Source organism: Ranitomeya variabilis, chromosome 6 (genome assembly GCF_051348905.1).
Source record: "Ranitomeya variabilis isolate aRanVar5 chromosome 6, aRanVar5.hap1, whole genome shotgun sequence".
Classification (NCBI taxonomy): Eukaryota; Metazoa; Chordata; class Amphibia; order Anura; family Dendrobatidae; genus Ranitomeya; species Ranitomeya variabilis.
In genome coordinates, this window is record NC_135237.1 from 18734067 (window position 1) to 18750954 (window position 16888).

At 40.1% G+C, this 16888-nt stretch overlaps 1 protein-coding gene across 2 annotated transcripts in view; it reads left to right on the forward strand.

The window, feature by feature from the left end:
- Positions 1-16888, forward strand: part of ADCYAP1R1 (ADCYAP receptor type I) — a 218643-nt gene that overhangs the window by 79773 nt on the left and 121982 nt on the right. The window lies entirely within an intron of this gene.

Here is a 16888-nt window from a genome sequence, read left to right on the forward strand (position 1 = left end):
GGGAGAGGGTCAGCAGAGTCATCTCTTTACCATAAATTGCCAGGGTCAGTAGAGTCATCTCATTATCAGAATTGGGAGAGGGTCAGCAGAGTCATCTCTTTAAAGCAGCATTCCAGCATTTTTTTTTTTTAATTTCAATGCTGGGAGTGGCGCCACTAATGTAAGTATTATACTTACCATACGCCATCTTCAGCTCCTCCCTATGCTGCTCCGGTCTTGCGTTGCCATCTTCTGACCTTAATTTCTGACTGACTAAAAGTCAGGGGTAATGGTGACAAGCTCTCAATGTAAGTGTATAAGATCTTCCTTCAGACGTGTTTCTGGCTCTCCTAGAATGCAGGATCAGCAGAGTCATCTCACTATGATAATTGCGAAAGGGTCAGCAGAGTCATCTTTTTAACATTAGCAGTCGGGGTCAACAGAGTCATTTCATTATTATTAGAGGACAGGTTTAGATGTGTAGGTTGTAGCAAGGTCAGCAGAGTCATCTCTTGAACATAAGTAGGCAGGGTCAGCAGAGTTATGACATTTCCATAAGAGGGTGGGATCAGCAGAGTCACTTTATTATTTTTAGAAAACAGAGCTAGTAGTGTAATTTCATTAAAGGGGTTGTCCACTACTAGGAGAACCCCTTCTTAAACGAAATATTCTGACCTGATAAAATAATAAAGCCTATACTCACCTCCTATGCCAGCTCTGTTCCAGCGGTGTCGGCATTCGCGGTCCCAGGGCTGTGATACGGTGGAGAGACACAATCAGCCCGGCTTCTTCATGTTCAGTTTGTCCAAAGGTGGAGAGAGTGACCGCCAGCACTGATTGTGTGCCGGGCATCATGTGGCACAATACCGAATTACAGCCCCGGGGAGAGTGAGTGACGACACCGCAGTAACAGCGCTGACACTGGAGGTGAGTATACGCTTTATTATTTTATCGAGGCCAAACATTTAGTTTAAGAAGGGGTTGTCCAAGTAGCGAACAACCCCTTTAATGTTTTAGGTCAGCGTAAGCAAAGTCATCTACATTTTTTTTAGGGCTGGGGTCAGCAGAGTAATTTGATTACGTTTACAGGGCAAGGTCAGCAGAGCCATCTCATTTTTGTTATTATTACTGGGTAGCGTCAGGAGAGTCATCTCTTTATTGTTATTATTAGTGGGTAGAGTCAGCAGAGTCATCTCATTATTATTAGTGGGTAGGGTCAGCAGAATCATCTCATTATTGTTATTATTAGTGGGTAGGGTCAGCAGAATCATCTCATTATTATTAGTGGGTAGGGTCAGCAGAATCATCTCATTATTGTTATTATTAGTGGGTAGGGTCAGCAGAATCATCTCATTATTGTTATTATTAGTGGGTAGGGTCAGCAGAGTCATCTCATTATTGTTATTATTAGTGGGTAGGGTCAGCAGAGTCATCTCTTCATAATAAGAAGGTGAAATCAGCAGAATCATCCCATTCATTTCAGGCCGGTTTTACCTATATGTGTTTTGTGGTCCATTCTCTGACCTGGATGCCCAGACTGCCCGCAGGTCTCCTGGACCGAACTCGGCAAAATCATGGGCATATATGAGGCTGCCGAGTTCAGGTCAGGAGATATGTGGCCAGTCTGCGTATCCCGGTCAGAAAATAGATGGCGAAATACAGATGTGTAAAGCCCACCTTGATCAGCAGAGTCTTTTCACCATCATTAGAGAGTATGCTCAGCAGTCTCATCTCATTATCATCAGAGTCTAGGATAATAATATCATTTCTGGATAAAAAATGTTGTAAAATTTAAATAAGTCAGGATAGCAACAAAGCACACTCTGTGAGCATAGGAGGCATTGGTCTTGAGCACATTGGATTTCAACACTGGAATGTGAAGCAATGTGAACTAATAAAAGTTCAAAAAACTCTAAGTATCAAGTCAGTGGAGCCAATTTGACATGTATGTGCCATTTTTTGATACATGATGCTACCCTGGCGGGCGCCATTGTCTTCCACCGCAAGATATTATCTGAATGCTGAATTAAAAGGGCGAGATATCCCCCCCAAAAGATGAACCAGTTTGACAGTTTTTGCAACATTTTTTACTTCTTCATTTCCTTCGCTCATTTATTTATTGATTGCTGGGAAAAAAATATTTTCTTTTAACCCCTTACTGAGTGGGACGATTTTTTTCTCCTGCTTTTATTTTCTTCCTCCCCTTCTTCCAACTGTCATACCTTTTCCTCTTTTTGCATCAGCTCAGTGGTACGGGTTTTCTTTTGTTTTTTTGCGGGTTGGCGACCTGTAGTTTTGATTAACATCAGTCTTTTTGCCTCATTCATTTAATAAATTTACTGAAAAAATGATGACGATGACGGTGAGACTAAACTATAACTTAATGATTACAAGAAGAATCCCGAACTTTGCAAACTAAAATAATAGTTTGTTGCCATTTTCTGATTCTCGTTACTTTTTTTTTCCATCCATGGATCTATGTGAAGGTTTGTTTTCCATGTCATGGAGTAAATATTTTTACTGCATCTTCACGGAATACAACTAGTAGTGACCCAAGTATCGGCAATTCTGGCATTTCGGTTTTAGATTTTGATTGAACAATAAAAAATTATGTTTATTTGTTTCATTTTTATATTTCTTTATATCCTAATCATAAAAAAGATGGGCGGGGAATTTAAACTTTCTTTTTTTTTTGTGGCAACCTATCAGTTTCCAGAGATCTTGGTAAGATGTGGGGAACGACGGCCGCTGGAAGGATTGTGTCACGCAAGTGCGACTGTCAGGGATTGACGGTGTCATTTCAATGCTTAGACTGCAGCGATCGGAGGTGGCTCCAGTCACTGCTGTTCGCGGCAGGTGCCGGCTGCTGACATAGGATGTACATAGGCTGTAAAGGTTTTATTATTGTTTCATAGGAGAATCAGAAAAAAAATTGAAATTCTGTCATTATATTTGGGGCTCAGTTACTTTTTAACTCTATTTTGTGGGTTATTATTATGATTTATTATTATAGCACCATTTATTCCATGGCGCTTTACATGTGAGGAGGGGTATACATAATAAAAACAAGTACAATAATCTTAAACAATACAAGTCACAACTGGTACAGGAGGAGAGAGGACCCTGCCCGCGAGGGCTCACAATCTACAAGGGATGGGTGAGAATACAGTAGGTGAGGATAGAGCTGGTCATGCAGCGGTTTGGTTGATCGGTGGTTACTGCAGGTTGTAGGCTTGTCGGAAGAGGTGGGTCTTCAGGCTCTTTTTGAAGGTTTCGATGGTAGGCGAGAGTCTGATGTGTTGTGGTAGAGGGTTCCAGAGTAGGGGTGATACGCGAGAGAAATCTTGTATACGATTGTGGGAAGAGGAGATAAGAGGGGAGTAGAGAAGGAGATCTTGTGAGAATCGGAGGTGCAGGTAAGTACCGGGAGACGAGGTCACAGATGTATGGAGGAGACAGGTTGTGGATGGCTTTGTACGTCATCGTTAGGGTTTTGTACTGGAGTCTCTGGGTAATGGGGAGCCAGTGAAGGGATTGACAGAGGGGAGAGGCCGGGGAATAGCGGGGGGACAGGTGGATTAGTCGGGCTGCTGAGTTTAGAATAGATTGGAGGGGTGCGAGAGTGTTAGAGGGGAGGCCACAGAGCAGGAGGTTACAGTAGTCAAGGCGAGAGATGATGAGGGCATGGACTAGGGTTTTTGGAGATTCTTGGTTCAGGAATGTACGGATCCTTGAAATATTTTTGAGTTGAAGGCGGCAGGAAGTGAAAAGGGCTTGGATATGTGGTTTGAAGGAGAGATCAGCGTCAAGGATTACCCCGAGGCAGCGAGCTTGTGGGACTGGGGAGAGTGGGCAACCGTTTACTGTAATGGTTAGGTTCGTTGGGGGGGTCGCGTGAGATGGGGAAAGATGATGAATTCTGTTTTGTCCATGTTAAGTTTTAGAAATCTAGCAGAGAAGAAGGATGAAATAGCAGATAGACATTGAGGGATTCTGGTTAGTGGGGAGGTGATATCTGGTCCAGAGATGTAGATCTGTGTGTCATCAGCATAGAGGTGATACTGAAAGCCATGAGATTCTATGAGCTGTCCCAGGCCAAAGGTGTAAATGGAGAATAGCAGAGGCCCTAGAACTGAATCTTGTGGGACTCCAACAGATAGGGGGCGAGGTGAGGAGGTGGTGAGATCCAGGATAGGGCCAAGTCTGTGATGCCAAGGGATGAGAGGGTCTGTAGTAATAGGGAAAGGTCCACTGTGTGAAAGGCAGAGGACAGGTCCAGGAGGAGGAGGATAGAGTAGTGTCGCTTGATCTTGGCGGTTAATAGGTCATTGGTGACCTTAGTTAGGGCAGTTTCATTGGAGTGGTGTGACCAGAAGCCAGATTGTAAGCGGTCGAAGAGGGAGCAGGAAGAGAGATGGGAGGACAGTTCAAGATGGACGTGTTGTTCCAGTAGTTTGGAGGCATAGGGGAGAAGTGATATAGGGCGATAGCTAGATACAGAGGATGGGTCAAGAGAGGGCTTTTTGAGGATAGGTGTGATGGAGGCATGTTTAAAGCTTGAGGGGAAAACACCAGTTGTTAGTGATAGGTTGAAGAGATGGGTTAGGGGTGGGATGAAGACTGTGGCGAGGTTTGGGATGAAGTGGGAAGGGATCAAGTCAAGTGCACAGGTGATGAGATGCGATCTTGAGAGTAGAGTGGAGAGTCGATCTTCTGTAATGGTGGAGAAGTTGGTTTTGGAGGTGGAGGGCTGGGCAGTTGGGAGGAAGGGCTCTGGGGGTTGTCGACCAAAAATGTCTCTGATGTTATCAATCTTCTGCTTGAAAAATGAGGCAAAGTCTTCAGCTGAGATGAGTGGGAGGGAGGAGGTGCTGGGGGACGGAGGAGAGAATTGAAGATGTTGAATAACTGTTTAGGGTTGTGAGACAGGGAGGATATGAGAGATGACAAGTAGGTTTGTTTAGCTGTGGCCAGTGAGGCCTTCAAAGTAGTGAGGGACTGTTTGAATGCGATGAAGAGCTCGTTGGAGTGGGATCTTTTCCATCTCCGCTCAGCAGCCCTGGAAGCTCGCCTCAGTTCTTTGGTCAGGCTGGTGTGCCAGGGCTGTCTGTTGATTTTGCGAGTATGTGTGAGGGGGCAACAGATTCCAAAGCTACAGCTATTTTGGTGTTATATAGAGTGGCAGCGGCAGGGTTGTATGATTCCAACATTCTCGGGATAGGTCATCAATATCTCATCGGTGGAGGTATGACATCCAGCACCGCCGCCGATCAACTTTTCTGGCTGATAGAAGTTTTTGGATTCTACCGGAGCACAGCAGCTCCATTATTTCTATGGTAGCTGCGGACGGGTACTGCAGATCCACCCAATATTCATATCTGCCAGCAACCAAAAACTTCCACCTGGCACCGCTAACAATTGATCGGTGAGATTGGCGGTTGTGGCATCCCCACCCATCAGATATTTATGGCCTATACTATGAACAGGTCATGAATAAAAAAAAAGTGGTGGCCAACCCCTTTAATAGAGTTTTTCAGAATTCATCACCCATAGTTTGTCCTTAGGATCAATAGATGATCTTTAGCGGAGGAGGAGCGCGATCCAGAGCGCTGGTGGTTGATTTGCAGTATCGGGGTACTACTGAACTGATCCTTAAAAAAATAATAAATAAATAAATTGCAAAAGTTGAAGTATGATGTAAAGTTAACTTTTGGCACCACTAAGCAAAAAATGAATCCATTCAGATGTGGGGAGGAAAGTTGCGTTTGCCTTTGCTCGCCCGCTTCCTCGTCTGCCCGTGCTGCAGTAATCACAGGGAAGGAATTGGCACAATACTGTGTTTCCATCTTCTTTTTCGGGCCGTGACCTGCTGTGCTTTTTCTTTTCTCTCGGCTTTCACGGTGATAGTGCAGCAATGATATTTGATTAGTATAAGTTGTCTTTACAAATTGTAGGAAAAATTATTTCCAGCGCCATTCTTATAGGTAGCAAAAGGCTCTCGAGAAACAAAGCAAATACGTGAGTCATAAATTTGGCTCCGTGTTGGAAGTGAATATTAAACTTGACTGCAATGCAGGTGTTTTAAAAGGCAGCGATAATTCACAGGGATTCGTTTCCATAGATATTGCTCCGCTTGTTTGTATCACTCCGGAGAGAGGTGGCGTCAGGACACATAGCCGTCAGTTTACATCTGTCCAGACTGGCGCAGTGTGCGAGACGCTCCTGCATTATTACCACTGCTGCAGCATTATGCTACCATAAAGAGGAAAATGTACAAGATGCATGGCTGTCAGTGATTGCTGATAATGCTGTCAGTGATTGCTGATGATGCTGCCAGTGATTGCTGATAATGCTGTCAGTGATTGCTGATGATGCTGTCAGTGATTGCTGATAATGCTGTCAGTGATTGCTGATGATGCTGTCAGTGATTGCTGATAATGCTGTCAGTGATTGCTGATGATGCTGTCAGTGATTGCTGATGATGCTGTCAGTGATTGCTGATAATGCTGCCAGTGATTGCTGATGATGCTGTCAGTGATTGCTGATGATGCTGTCAGTGATTGCTGATGATGCTGTCAGTGATTGCTGATAATGCTGTCAGTGATTGCTGATGATGCTGTCAGTGATTGCTGATGATGCTGTCAGTGATTGCTGATGATGCTGTCAGTGATTGCTGATGATGCTGTCAGTGATTGCTGATGATGCTGTCAGTGATTGCTGATGATGCTGTCAGTGATTGCTGATAATGCTGCCAGTGATTGCTGATGATGCTGCCAGTGATTGTTGATGATGCTGTCAGTGATTGCTGATGATGCTGTCAGTGATTGCTGATGATGTTGTCAGTGATTGCTGATGATGCTGTCAGTGACTGCTGATGATGCTGTCAGTGATTGCTGATGATGCTGTCAGTGATTGCTGATGATTCTGTCAGTGATTGCTGATGATGCTGCCAGTGATTGCTGATGATGCTGTCAGTGATTGCTGATAATGCTGCCAGTGATTGCTGATAATGCTGCCAGTGATTGCTGATGATGCTGTCAGTGATTGCTGATGATGCTGCCAGTGATTTCTAATCATGCTGTCAGTGATTGCTGATGATGCTGTCAGTGATTGCTGATGATGCTGCCAGTGATTTCTAATGATGCTGTCAGTGACTGCTGATGATGCTGTCAGTGATTGCTGATAATGCTGCCAGTGATTGCTGATGATGCTGCCAGTGATTGCTGATGATGCTGTCAGTGATTGCTGATGATGCTGTCAGTGATTGCTGATGATGCTGTCAGTGATTGCTGATGATGCTGCCAGTGATTGCTGATGATGCTGTCAGTGATTGCTGATGATGCTGTCAGTGACTGCTGATGATGCTGTCAGTGATTGCTGATGATGCTGTCAGTGATTGCTGATGATGCTGCCAGTGATTGCTGATGATTCTGTCAGTGATTGCTGATGATGCTGTCAGTGATTGCTGATAATGCTGTCAGTGATTGCTGATGATGCTGTCAGTGATTGCTGATAATGCTGCCAGTGATTGCTGATGATGCTGCCAGTGATTGCTGATGATGCTGCCAGTGATTGCTGATGATGCTGTCAGTGATTGCTGATGATGCTGTCAGTGATTGCTGATGATGCTGTCAGTGATTGCTGATGATGCTGCCAGTGATTGCTGATGATGCTGTCAGTGATTGCTGATGATGCTGTCAGTGACTGCTGATGATGCTGTCAGTGATTGCTGATGATGCTGTCAGTGATTGCTGATGATGCTGCCAATGATTGCTGATGATTCTGTCAGTGATTGCTGATGATGCTGTCAGTGATTGCTGATAATGCTGTCAGTGATTGCTGATGATGCTGTCAGTGATTGCTGATAATGCTGCCAGTGATTGCTGATAATGCTGCCAGTGATTGCTGATGATGCTGTCAGTGATTGCTGATGATGCTGCCAGTGATTTCTAATCATGCTGTCAGTGATTGCTGATGATGCTGTCAGTGATTGCTGATGATGCTGCCAGTGATTTCTAATGATGCTGTCAGTGACTGCTGATGATGCTGTCAGTGATTGCTGATAATGCTGCCAGTGATTGCTGATGATGCTGCCAGTGATTGCTGATGATGCTGTCAGTGATTGCTGATGATGCTGTCAGTGATTGCTGATGATGCTGTCAGTGATTGCTGATGATGCTGCCAGTGATTGCTGATGATGCTGTCAGTGATTGCTGATGATGCTGTCAGTGACTGCTGATGATGCTGTCAGTGATTGCTGATGATGCTGTCAGTGATTGCTGATGATGCTGCCAGTGATTGCTGATGATTCTGTCAGTGATTGCTGATGATGCTGTCAGTGATTGCTGATAATGCTGTCAGTGATTGCTGATGATGCTGTCAGTGATTGCTGATAATGCTGCCAGTGATTGCTGATAATGCTGCCAGTGATTGCTGATGATGCTGTCAGTGATTGCTGATGATGCTGCCAGTGATTTCTAATCATGCTGTCAGTGATTGCTGATGATGCTGTCAGTGATTGCTGATGATGCTGCCAGTGATTTCTAATGATGCTGTCAGTGACTGCTGATGATGCTGTCAGTGATTGCTGATGATGCTGTCAGTGATTGCTGATGATGCTGTCAGTGATTGCTGATGATGCTGTCAGTGATTGCTGATGATGCTGTCAGTGATTGCTGATGATGCTGTCAGTGATTGCTGATGATGCTGTCAGTGATTGCTGATGATACTGTCAGTGATTGCTGATGATTCTGTCAGTGATTGCTGATGATACTGTCAGTGATTGCTGATGATTCTGTCAGTGATTGCTGATAACGCTGTCAGTGATTGCTGATGATTCTGTCAGTGATTGCTGATGATTCTGTCAGTGATTGCTGATGATTCTGTCAGTGATTGCTGATAACGCTGTCAGTGATTGCTGATGATGCTGCCAGTGATTGCTGATGATGCTGCCAGTGATTGCTGATGATGCTGCCAGTGATTGCTGATGATGCTGTCAGTGATTGCTGATGATGCTGCCAGTGATTGCTGATGATGCTGCCAGTGATTGCTGATGATGCTGTCAGTGATTGCTGATGATGCTGTCAGTGATTGCTGATGATGCTGCCAGTGATTGCTGATGATTCTGTCAGTGATTGCTGATGATGACAGCATAAAAAAAGTGACATTTTCATATATAACATACTAGATGGTAGCCCGATTCTAACGCATTGGTTATTCTAGAATATGTATGTAGTTTATTTATGAAGATTTTAGAATAATACATTGAATACACAGGACTGCGCCTGTCGCTGATTGTTCACGGCCGGACACGTATATAGCACAGCCACGTAGTGTATAGCACAACCACGTAGTGTATTGCACAGCCACGTAGTATATAACACAGCCCACATAGTATATAACATAGCCCACGGATTATATAGCACAGCCACGTAGTATATAGCACAGCCCACAGAGTATATAGCACAGCCCATGTAGTATATAACACAGCGCACATAGTATATAACATAGCCCACGGATTATATAGCACAGCCACGTAGTATATAGCACACCCCACGGAGTGTATAACAGCCCACATAGCATATAACACAGCTCACATGGTATATAACAGCCCACACACACAGTATATAACACAGCCCACATAGTGTATAACACAGTCCACGTAGTGTATAACACAGCCCATGTAGTATATAACACAGCCACGTAGTATATTGCACAGCCATGTAGTATATTGCACAGCCCACGTAGTATATTGCACAGCCCACACAGTATATTGCACAGCCCACGTAGTATATTGCACAGCCCACGTAGTATATTGCACACCCACGTAGTATATTTTACAGCCCACATAGTATATTGCACAGCCTCGTAGTATACTGCACAGCCCACGTAGTATATTGCACAGCCCATGTAGTATATAACAGCCCACGTAGTATATTTCACAGCCACGTAGTATATTGCACAGCCACGTAGTATATTGCACAGGCCACGTAGTATATTGCACAGGCCACGTAGTATATTGCACAGCCCATGTAGTATATTGCACAGCCCACATAGTATATTTTACAGCCCACGTAATATATTGCACAGCCCACGTAGTATATTGCACAGCCCACGTAGTATATAACAGCCCACGTAGCATATTGCACAGCCACGTAGTATATTGCACAGCCACGTAGTATATTGCACAGCCCACGTAGTATATTGCACAGCCCATGTAGTATATTGCACAGCCCACGTAGTATATTTTACAGCCCACGTAATATATTGCACAGCTCACGTAGTATATTTTACAGCCCACGTAATATATTGCACAGCCCACGTAGTATATTGCACAGCCCACGTAGTATATAGCAATGTGGGCACCATATCCCTGTTAAAAAAAAGAATTAAAATAAAAAATAGTTACATACTCACCTTCCGTTGGCCCCACGATTCCAGGCGAAGCGTTTAACGATGCTCCTCGCGACGCTCCGGTGCCAAGAGTGCATTGCGGTCTTGCGAGACCGCTACGTCATCATCTCGCGAGATCGCAATGCATGGAGCGGTCACCGGAGCGTCGCGAGGAGCGGGAAAGGCCTGTTCTGGATCCGAGGGGCCGACGGACGGTGAGTATATAACTATTTTTTTAAATAATTTTTAACATTAGATCTTTTTACTATTGATGCAGCATAGGCACCATCAATAGTAAAAAGTTGGTCACACAGGGTTAATAGCAGCGTTAACGGAGTGCATTACACCGCGGCATAACGTGGTCCGTTACCGCTGCCATTAACCCTGTGTGAGCGCTGACTGAAGGGGAGTATGGAGCGGGCACTGACTGCGGGGAGTAAGGAGCGGCCATTTTGCGGCCGGACTGTGCCCGTCGCTGATTGGTCGTGACTGTTTTGCCGCGACCAATCAGCGACTTGGGATTTCCGTGACAGACAGAAAGACAGACAGACGGACAGAAGGACAGAAAGTCGGAAGTAACCCTTAGACAATTATATAGTAGATTTTATTTCATGAAATAGAAATAAGATAATCCACAAACATACATTGTTAAATATGTAAACTTCTGTTTGGCAGACTATGAAAAATAAAGTTGTTTTTTTCTTTTGCTCGATATTTTCCAAGCTGACATTTCCAAAAAATGATTATATAAAAAATACAAAGAGTAGCATATCCTACAAATAATAAAATCCAAAATGCTCTACAATAAAAAATTATTAACCAAAAATCGTTGAAGTGGCTTGGCTGACTCATCACTTTAAAAGGAAAGTATTCTCTGTAAATTAGGTATTGAGAAGCACAGTCTGTAACCTCTGGGTATACAACACTCTCATGATGTGTGCTCACCCAGGGCATGACATGCTGTGTCACACCTAGGACAGGGTCAAAAAGTTAAAGATTCAGACAATGTAAATGAGTGAAAATTAGTAAATTATTTATAATCCTAATATAAACCAAAACTTTCTTTGTGCTCCAGTAGAAAAAAAAAATATTACATTCTAATCTTGTACATAGGAAGCAGTATAATAGTAGTTATAGTCTTGTACATAGGGGCAGTATTATAGTAGTTATATTCTTGTACATAGGAGCAGTATTATAGTAGTTATATTCTTGTACATAGGAGCAGTATTATAGTAGTTATATTCTTGTACATAGGAAGCAGTATAATAGTAGTTATATTCTTGTACATAGGGAGCAGTATTATAGTAGTTATATTCTTGTACATAGGAGCAGTATTATAGTAGTTATATTCTTGTACATAGGAAGCAGTATAATAGTAGTTATAGTCTTGTACATAGGGAGCAGTATTATAGTAGTTGTATTCTTGTACATAGGGGCAGTATTATAGTAGTTATATTCTTGTACATAGGGGCAGTATTATAGTAGTTATATTCTTGTACATAGGGGCAGTATTATAGTAGTTATATTCTTGTACATAGGAGCAGTATTATTAGTAGTTATATTCTTGTATATAGGGGCAGTATTATAGTAGTTATATTCTTGTATATAGGAGCAGTATTATAGTAGTTATATTCTTGTACATAGGGGCAGTATTATAGTAGTTATATTCTTGTACATAGGAGCAGTATTATAGTAGTTATATTCTTGTACATATGGGCAGTATTATAGTAGTTATATTCTTGTATATAGGAGCAGTATTATAGTAGTTATATTCTTGTATATAGGAGCAGTATTATACTAGTTATATTCTTGTACATAGGAGCAGTATTATAGTAGTTATATTCTTGTACATAGGAAGCAGTATAATAGTAGTTATATTCTTGTACATAGGGAGCAGTATTATAGTAGTTATATTCTTGTACATAGGAGCAGTATTATAGTAGTTATATTCTTGTACATAGGAAGCAGTATAATAGTAGTTATAGTCTTGTACATAGGGAGCAGTATTATAGTAGTTGTATTCTTGTACATAGGGGCAGTATTATAGTAGTTATATTCTTGTACATAGGGGCAGTATTATAGTAGTTATATTCTTGTACATAGGGGCAGTATTATAGTAGTTATATTCTTGTACATAGGAGCAGTATTATTAGTAGTTATATTCTTGTATATAGGGGCAGTATTATAGTAGTTATATTCTTGTATATAGGAGCAGTATTATAGTAGTTATATTCTTGTACATAGGGGCAGTATTATAGTAGTTATATTCTTGTACATAGGAGCAGTATTATAGTAGTTATATTCTTGTACATATGGGCAGTATTATAGTAGTTATATTCTTGTATATAGGAGCAGTATTATAGTAGTTATATTCTTGTATATAGGAGCAGTATTATACTAGTTATATTCTTGTACATAGGAGCAGTATTATAGTACCGGTAGTTATATTCTTGTACATAGTAGGCAGTATTATAGTAGTTATATTCTTGTACATAGTAGGCAGTATTATAGTAGTTATATTCTTGTACATAGGGGCAGTATTATAGTAGTTATATTGTTGTACATAAGGCAGTATTATAGTAGTTATATTCTTGTACATAGGGGCAGTATTATAGTAGTTATATTCTTGTACACAGGGAGCAGTATTATAGTAGTTATATTCTTGTACATAGGAGCAGTATTATAGTAGTTATATTCTTGTACATAGTAGGCAGTATTATAGTAGTTATATTCTTGTACATAGGGGCAGTATTATAGTAGTTATATTCTTGTACATAGGGGGCAGTATTATAGTAGTTATACTCTTGTACATAGGGACAGTATTATAGTAGTTATATTCTTGTACATAGGGGGCAGTATTATAGTAGTTATACTCTTGTACATAGGGACAGTATTATAGCAGTTATATTCTTGTACATAGAGGCAGTATTATAGTAGTTATAATCTTGTACATAGGAGCAGTATTATAGTAGTTATATTCTTGTATATAGGGGCAGTATTATAGTAGTTATATTCTTGTACATAGGGGCAGTATTATAGTAGTTATATTCTTGTACATAGGGGCAGTATTATAGTAGTTATATTCTTAAACATAGGGGCAGTATTATAGTAGTTATATTCTTGTACATAGGAGCAGTATTATAGTAGTTATATTCTTGTACATAGTAGGCAGTATTATAGTAGTTATATTCTTGTACATAGGGGCAGTATTATAGTAGTTATATTCTTGTACATAGAGGCAGTATTATAGTAGTTATAATCTTGTACATAGGAGCAGTATTATAGTAGTTATATTCTTGTATATAGGGGCAGTATTATAGTAGTTATATTCTTGTACATAGGGGCAGTATTATAGTAGTTATATTCTTGTACATAGGGGCAGTATTATAGTAGTTATATTCTTAAACATAGGGGCAGTATTATAGTAGTTATATTCTTGTACATAGGAGCAGTATTATAGTAGTTATATTCTTGTACATAGTAGGCAGTATTATAGTAGTTATATTCTTGTACATAGTAGGCAGTATTATAGTAGTTATATTCTTCTACATAGGGGCAGTATTATAGTAGTTATATTCTTGTACATAGAGGCAGTATTATAGTAGTTATATTCTTGTACATAGGAGCAGTATTATAGTAGTTATATTCTTCTACATAGGGGCAGTATTATTGTAGTTATATTCTTGTACATAGGGGCAGTATTATAGTAGTTATATTCTTGTACATAGGGGCAGTATTATAGTAGTTATATTCTTGTATATAGGGGCAGTATTATAGTAGATATATTCTTGTAGATGGGGCAGTATTATAGTAGTTATATTCTTGTACATAGGGGCAGTATTATAGTAGATATATTATTGTAGATGGGGCAGTATTACAGTAGTTATATTCTTGTACATACGGGCAGTATTATAGTAGTTATAATCTTGTACATAGGGACAGTATTATAATAGTTATATTCTTGTACATAGGAGCAGTATTATAGTAGTTATATTCTTGTACATAGGGGGCAGTATTATAGTAGTTATATTCTTGTACATAGGGGCAGTATTATAGTAGTTATATTCTTGTACATAGGGGCAGTATTATAGTAGTTATATTCTTGTACATAGGGGCAGTATTATAGTAGTTATATTCTTGCACATAGTGGGCAGTATTATTGTAGTTATATTCTTGTACATAGGAGCAGTATTATAGTAGTTATATTCTTGTACATAGGGGCAGTATTATAGTAGTTATATTCTTGTACATAGAGGGCAGTATTGTAGTAGGTATGTTCTTGTACATAGGGGGCAGTATTATAGTAGTTATATTCTTGTACATAGGGGCAGTATTATAGTAGTTATATTCTTGTACATAGGAGCAGTATTACAGTAGTTATATTCTTGTACATAGGGGGCAGTATTATAGTAGTTATATTCTTGTACATAGGGGCAGTATTATAGTAGCTATATTCTTGTACATATGAGCAGTATTATAGTAGGTTCTATTCTTGTACATAGGAGCAGTATTATAGTAGTTATATTCTTGTATATAGAGGCAGTATTATAGTAGTTATATTCTTGTACATAGGAGCAGTATTATAGTAGTTATATTCTTGTACATAGAGGCAGTATTATAGTAGTTATATTATTGTACATAGGAGCAGTATTATAGTAGTTATATTCTTGTACATATGAGCAGTATTATAGTAGGTTCTATTCTTGTACATAGGAGCAGTATTATAGTAGTTATATTCTTGTACATAGGGGCAGTATTATAGTAGTTATATTCTTGTACATAGGGAGCAGTATTATAGTAGTTATATTCTTGTACATAGGGAGCAGTATTATAGTAGTTATATTCTTGTACATAGGGGCAGTATTATAGTAGTTATATTCTTGTACATAGGAGCAGTATTATAGTAGTTATATTCTTGTACATAGGGGGCAGTATTATAGTACTTATATTCTTGTACATAGGGGGCAGTATTATAGTAGTTATATTCTTGTACATAGGGGCAGTATTATTGTAGTTATATTCTTGTACATATGAGCAGTATTATAGTAGGTTCTATTCTTGTACATAGGAGCAGTATTATAGTAGTTATATTCTTGTACATAGGTGCAGTATTATAGTAGTTATATTCTTGTACATAGGGGGCAGTATTATAGTAGTTATATTCTTGTACATAGGGGCAGTATTATAGTAGTTATATTCTGGTACATAGGAGCAGTATTATAGTAGTTATATTCTTGTACATAGGGGCAGTATTATAGTACTTATATTCTTGTACATAGGAGCAGTATTATAGTAGTTATATTCTTGTACATAGGTGCAGTATTATAGTAGTTATATTCTTGTACATAGGAGCAGTATTATAGTAGTTATATTCTTGTACATAGGGGCAGTATTATAGTAGTTATATTCTTGTACATAGGGGGCAGTATTATAGTAGTTATATTCTTGTACATAGGAGCAGTATTATAGTAGTTATATTCTTGTACATAGGGGCAGTATTATAGTAGTTATATTCTGGTACATAGGAGCAGTATTATAGTAGTTATATTCCCTGGGTAAAGCGCTCCGTGTCAGACAGGTGACTTCCATGTTTATCAGAAGATATGTGCGGGAAGTCGTTGTCACTATACCAATACTCAGATGAGGGGTAATAAATGTTTGTTTTAGTTGGAAAATTGTCATGAAAACTTTGTTTAATTCTGAAGCTTTTATCACATGTTTCCGCCTTTAATGTTGATGTCACCTGTGATTGGAATTCCTCTTGGTTGCGGATTAGTGCTGTAATTTTCTTGTTTTGTCCGTGACAACTTTATTGTGAATGAAATCTGATTCGCATTGAAAAAAATAATTTGTGGCTTTAGAATTAATAGAAGAAAGGAAAAATGTAGCGAATAGAAACTGGTCGTCCATATGGCCCTATGGGGGTTTTCTTCTTTTCTGTTGCCATGGTTACACATGGGTCTGCACATTACCTGCAGGTCCAAAAACAGTTTTGTGTCGCTTGTTTGAAATACATAAGAACAGTAATAATACGGACATGTTGGCAAACCCTTTACCCCTTTCTCATAGATCGATTTCTGCCGCAGAAGAAGTTTGAAGAAAGATTCATTCTTGGATGCTATAAATGAATTTGAACTTTCCCTATTTTTGGCATTAAAATTGGTGATAGGGTGCAGCTTATTCAGGGGGTCGGAGGTTAACGATCTTTCTTGCTCTACTCTTGCCAGGCAGGAGGGAGAGGCTCCTGCTGCAGTTACCTGTCTGTGTTGGTTTATCTCGCTGGAAAAAAAACAGTTTAATAGTCGGGATGAGAAACATCTCGTGGTTGGAATTTCTGCATCATTTATCAGGGCAGAGTAGAGAGACAATTCCACTTCTGATCTCTGCAGGAATTTTATGAGATTTTTGTAATTTTGCATTTATTATGTTTCTCATGTAAATTGTCTCTTCAGAGAGGACGTGAATTCTAGCGCCACCTATTGGAAGCAGCGATCCTAAAAGTCAATATTGACCCTTT